General features: G+C 32.8%; 1 non-coding gene across 1 annotated transcript; it reads right to left on the bottom strand.

Moving 5' to 3' along the window:
* Positions 1-6,100: 6,100 nt before the first annotated feature.
* LOC125074486 lies at positions 6,101-6,207 on the bottom strand. Its single transcript, XR_007120133.1, has one exon. It is a non-coding gene; the product is annotated as a U6 spliceosomal RNA (small nuclear RNA).
* Positions 6,208-6,530: the final 323 nt, after the last annotated feature.

Genomic DNA, 6,530 nt, shown 5'->3' on the forward strand with positions numbered 1-6,530 from the left:
GACGACTTAAAATAATATCACAGAAGACGCCAGTTAGGCTTATTCTGTAACAAGAAACTCAAATGATATGACAAGAAACTAATACATATGACAATTATAAAATTTATACGCTACACGTATCAAAATGGCGTATCACCACTCACGTAATGAGATACAAAGTGAGTTCTTACAGAATACTGGTTGAATCATAATATAAGTACATATTATATAGAGTTATTAAATGTTAAAGTAATTTTGGGATGTTTTCACAGCTAAAAAGATCAAAAGATTAATTCGAAGTCTTGGCGGGTCTCCTTAATACATTACGTTGAGTATGCGAATTGTAGATAAAATCAAATATAATCAAAATATACTTTATTCAAGTGGGCTCTTGCCATCGTAAATTTTCAGGATTAAATTCAATTTCAAGCTACCTTAGTTTGGAATGTAGATGCTACCGAGAAGAACAGGCAAGAAAAACAATAATTACGATTTTCCGATAACCAGTAGTAATCTATGTAGATTTTTAAATACAACAATTGAATACTCAATGTAATACCTATGTATCGTATGAATATATATAATAAATGTATATCAACCTATTATTTATTTTTACGTGAAAACTCTTCGACTTTTAAATCCTGCCTTGGTCATTTTCAATCCGAATATTCGAAAAAAAATAAAGTGTTCTAAAAACGAATTTCGGAAGAGGACATATTTACGTTGTGTTATTATGAAACTGTATTGTCACTTTAGGTATAATTATCCTTTAATGCTATTTGGTTAAGAGGCAAAGAATTAGATATATTGATTTTAATTATTAGGTAACGTTTTTTAATGAATATTATTAAATTAATACAGTGGCACTAAATGCGTGTCTATAAATACAAAAAAGGGAAAAAAATACTTAGAATAATATTACATTTAAATGTATATTTTATTAGAATTCAAATTAACAATTAACATAATAAAATAAATATTAAATTCGGAAATGGCACGGACGCAAAGCTATTACAATTAAAAAAAAATAGTAAATAATTTATTTTTATTAAATTAATTTCTTTCGAATATCCTCTCCACTTTCATAATCAATTTTACCCCCCATACTACCACCATTTTACCTTTTTAAGGTAATGTATCAACATAACATATCATTTTTTTTTGTACGTACAATTTGTATACAGTCTACGTTGAGGACCTCAATACGTATATACAAATTAAAATTAAAAGTAACTTATCTACAAAACACGGCGTTGAACAATGACGAGGTTAGAAGTATTTTCCCTATGAAATGAAAATTGAACCAGCTTTCCTCTAACCAGAGAAGGTACTACTCCAAGATAAAAATGTTTCAGCCGTGAAGGGACCAAACATACAGTTTGAATAAGATAATATTGGTTATAATAACAGGTCCAGTGTAGCCTCAGACATACTTAATATTTTTTCCATATATCTTTATTTACATATAAACTTTTTAAATAAGTGTTAATTCAAATGCGACACAAGCGAAATCGTGGTTAAAAAATAGTCATTTATAAATATGAGGAGTTGAGTACCTACTAACATTTCGAAAACAGTGAAATCACCCTGAATTCACGGAACAAAAATATTTTAGCAGTATGAATACATTTAGATAAGTATTATTGAAACGGGTTCCGTATTATTAATTTTTTTTTTGTTACATATTTTTCGTTAAAAGCAGAGACGGTGAAATGGTTTGAGCGAAAGATTCTTGTTTCGAATCGGGCAAGTATCATTTTTTTTTAAATTATTGTTACCTAGGCGGTCAGATGGGCATCTGACGTTAAAGAGTCACCACCACCCTTTAACATTGGTACACTCAAGAACATCAACTATTTCTTACATAACCATGGCAGCTAAGATTCTATATCCCTTGTGCCTATCACTAGCTCCCATGAGGGACCTTTAAATCGAAACCCAACCATACTAAATACTAGAATATTTGATGGGGGGTAACCTGGCGGAACAAAACCTAACCAAGATCAAATATAATCAAATAAGATTATATAGTTTAAATCACTTTCGCATTACAATACTAAAAACTAAGGGAGCTTAATTACGGTATATAAAGGCTGAAGATCTACCACACGATAATTGAAACGAGACACGATTATATAATAAACAATACATAAACTCCAATGACTTGTACTAATATATATTATTACATTATAACCTAAACTCTGATGGAGACTGCTCGAATAAATTAAACTGTATAAACGCTTATTTCTTTTAAAACGTTTTTTTTTTAATCGTCAAACTAATTTGACGTTCAATTGTTTTACCGTAAAACAAAAGTGAGTCTGTTTCTGAGTTTTATGGAACCCTAAAACGAACAAGTAATATAAATCCGCTCTTCATTTGACTGCGAGCGCATTTATAATACTTTGAAACAAAACTAGAAGGAATGTAGTATTGAGACGAAAAAGGGCTCAAAGGAAAATCTGACAGGAAAATGGTGGAAAATTCATGGTTATAGATTTTCTTTCATTATGTTTACTTTTTTTATATACTTTTGTTCCCGTTTCTGTTTTTAACAATAATTGTAAACGTTGTTACAAAAGAAATATATTTGATCACCAGTGGCGTAGCTAGGTGGACAAGGGCCCCGGTGCATAGAAACAGAAACGGGCCCTCATCCCCTCTTCAACTTATATTGCCCTTCAAAACTATAGATAGCAATAAGAATAGGATACAGGATACATTAAGATGAACTTATCATTAGTAGGCTAAATCCATATGTCATCTCTATTCTAAGCTTAGGTTAGAGGGCCCCACTGAGCTCTGGGGCCCTGGTGCACTGCACCACCTGGCCCTACGATAGCTACGCCACTGTTGATCACGTCAGTTGAACTAGAAATGATCTTCGAACAACTGAATAGTTAGATTTTCTTTAATCATAGTTTCAAAACAGAAGAACTAAATGAAAATGGGTGTATCAGTTAAGGATATACTATCGACGAGACTTATAAAACGCCCAACGTTTGCATGTTTTCAGAGGTACGAGATTTTTATAGTCTACTCTAGACAATTTTTTTGGAAGTGAAAATCTTTACAGTGAGTGCTGTGGTGCACTCATGGTTAGGTAGAGCTCTCGCCAGGGGGTGACCCCGGCTGCCGCCTACCTTGAGGCATTTTGAAGCTAGCCACTATACCAATAAGGACGTACGTATATATCCTGAATAAAGACGTTGATAAAATAATAATAATCTTGTAGAATTTTTACCTGATAAATATTTAGTCAATGTATATTTAAAATTGAATATATCCTTTTGTGTAAAGTAAATATTTTCACGTGTGTTATCAAACGTACATTTAAGAACTTTTCAATTCAATGTGACCTTGAACTACTAATAGGATTTGTTAAATTTTCAGACAGTGCTTCGTCTTATAGAACCCTATTTGAGTAATTATTATGGGCTAAGGGAGAGGAGCCCTTTGAGGAGAACATTTGGAATTTATTGCAATGTGCTGCTCCAATGCGGAATTGATACATGTGGTAGAATTTTATGGAAAATAGACACACGCAGGTTTCCTCGCGATATTTTTCTTCACCATCGAGTACGAGATGAATTATTAACACAAATTAAGCACATGAAAATTCAGTGGCATTTTCCTACATGTGGATGCCAATTTGTCATACGTATGCTAACCCGCATTGGAGAAGCGTGGTATAACATGCTTAGAAAGCTTGAAAAAGCTTAAAAAGCAAACGATCGAAGCCGCGGTCGAAATGCTAGTTCTTAATAAATAAATTATGTTATGTCTCTGAAAAATAATTAAAAACGATACATTTTGTAATCAATCATTTATTAAGATTGTAAACTGTGCAAAAATTGTGAACGGTGCATTTAATTTACTAAAAGAGAAAAATAAAAGTGTTCAGAATATCTGGTATACTGACTTCTATCGAGCGTTGTATCTATAAGCCAGGAATCCCATACCCCTCTTACAATGGAAGGGATGTATAAGTATATTCCAGCTAAAACAAAATAGTATTCTAACCTCGATCCAATAATATTAGGTTTACAATATCAGTTTTAAGACGGTTTAAGCCAAATCGATAGATGGATCTTCAATCAGTGTATCAATAATAATACTGAACTATTACACCATTTTTAAGCTACATACAACTGTCAATCCTATTCAACCGACACATGTCTCTAATATCCGAAATCTTGTGTTACGAACATGGTCGTATCAATCAAAGGTTGCATATTTCAGTAGAAACGACTTCGTCTATTTAACACACTGTAGCTCCTTGCTTCGAAGTTAATAATAAGTTAATAATCTTCGATAACTTTGACTGTATTTTTAAATGTTGAAAAATAGTTTCTTGTCGGTTCTTCCGAATTCACATTCCGAATTGTTGGAAGCTTCACTTAATATAGTTTGTTAAATGACGATTCAAAAGTGCTTGTAAAAGCCTACTTGAATAAAGTATATTTTGACTTTGTTGATGAACAAGCTCTTAAAGAAACTAAGCCCTAGCAACGAGTTATTACATAATAAATAGTACATTGATGTAATTTAATTTGTTAATATTTAAAAAAACTCATTAAATTAATGTAACAAACGATACACTATCAGAATTTTCACGTACACCCATTTCCTCAACAAACGCCCGCCCCCGTCGGTCGCCATGGCAACGGGGCGTACATAGGGAGGAGTGTAGTCACCAATTATATAAAAGAATTTGTTTTGTTGAATACATATTGAACTTGTTTTGACTCTGTTTGAAAATGAAAACCTTATAAGTAAGCTAATATTATTTTAACATAGATTTATTTTAGTTTTAGTTAAAATAAACTGAGAAGAACTTCGATAGAGCGATCTTCGATCTGCGTACTGATTTTGGACTATAACGCCATTTTTAAACATTTGATGCAATGTTTAATCATATGGTGTAAAGTAATTAATTTTTTTTACTTATGTTAATTAAGTAAGTCTAAGCACCTATGTTATAATTTTTGGAATTTATTCAATAATTAATATTATTTATGTACGAAACAGTTTTAAGGCTTATGTTAAACCACTTAGATGTCTGGAAAATTCACAACACAGCGATATTGAAGCCGTTTTCTACCTCGCACAACCACTATTTGGAACCAGCTTTCGCCGGTAGTTTTACTTAACCAACTTTGGAACCTTCAAGAAGAGAGCCTTCACGAACCATAAAGGCCGACAGTGCAGATTACCATGGGCGGTGGTAGTTACTATCCATCAGGTCAGGTCAGAGCTTTCTGCTCGTTTGATACCTATTAGGTACATAGGTTTAACTTTCTGTAGATAATAGTCTGTATGATACAAATTACTATAGTAAAGTTCAAACAAAACACAATTACTTTAATATTTGCTGGTATTTATGAAGAGGTCCGTTGTGTCTCCGAAACTTATTAGATCTTTACAGAATCTAAACAGAACTTTTCGGCAGAAACCTCTTTGGAACAAAAAAAAAAAATTGCGAATCCGTTTATATGTAACAGAGTTAGTTATTTTATAAAAATTGTTGTGTTCCGGTTTGAAGGGTGAGTGAGCCAGTGTAAATACAGGCACAAGGGACGTAAAATCTTAGTTCCCAAAGTTGGTGGCACATTGGTAATGTAAGGAATGGTTAATATTTCTTACAACGCCATTGTCTATGGGCGGTGGTGACCACTTACCATCGGGTGGCCCATTTGCTCGTCCGCCTACCGATATCATATATACATATATCAGAGGCTCAGTTTCCACTTTCCACGTCTAATTTATCTAAATTCGAGTAATGTTGAAAATCGAATGCCAGTGCTACGCTATTATGACGTTTATATCCTTTGAATTTTATAATTATTAAAGTCAATATTGCATATCACATTTGACGTTCGGTTTTGTTCTTATAGCACAGCTCTGCTGGTAATGTTCAACCCTATAGATACATACACCTGTTTATTGATCGACAAAACTCAGTTTGTACAGAAACCTCGTACCCGAGAAAAACCGGCGAAAGAATGTCCGAAGAAATATATTCTTTCGATGTAATTTTGCTTGCATTGATTACATTAAACATTTCAACCTCAATTCTCAAATTTAATTAATTAATAATTATGTAATTAATTTATCTTCAAAAAATGTGGAACGCTTCACGATTTTGCGTGTCATCCTTGCGCAGGGGCCATGCTAATCTTCTCTGTATCGTTCCAATTTTAGTATATGTACTGCCGAAGCGAGTACACTAGCTACGACCAAAACGTTTATACTTATAGTTAAGCGATGTAAAAAAGTTGATAGTGCGATTTAGAATTCTCAAACAAAACAAAGTATACGTATAGTAGACGTCGAAGATATCTACTACTTTTCTAATATGCACACTTGTAAGGTACTTTTAATTTATTTGTTAATATTATTTGACTTTATTAATTATGAGAAAAAAAATTAATGATACTTAATACTAGTAACAATCAGACGAGCAGGTTTCGTCAAGGTGTTTTGTTTCACCGGCGATCACGAGATGAATTATAATTAGGGACAGATTAAGCACGCAAAATCTCGCGCGA

The sequence above is a fragment of the Vanessa atalanta genome, chromosome 27 (assembly GCF_905147765.1).
Source record: "Vanessa atalanta chromosome 27, ilVanAtal1.2, whole genome shotgun sequence".
NCBI classification, from domain to species: Eukaryota; Metazoa; Arthropoda; class Insecta; order Lepidoptera; family Nymphalidae; genus Vanessa; species Vanessa atalanta.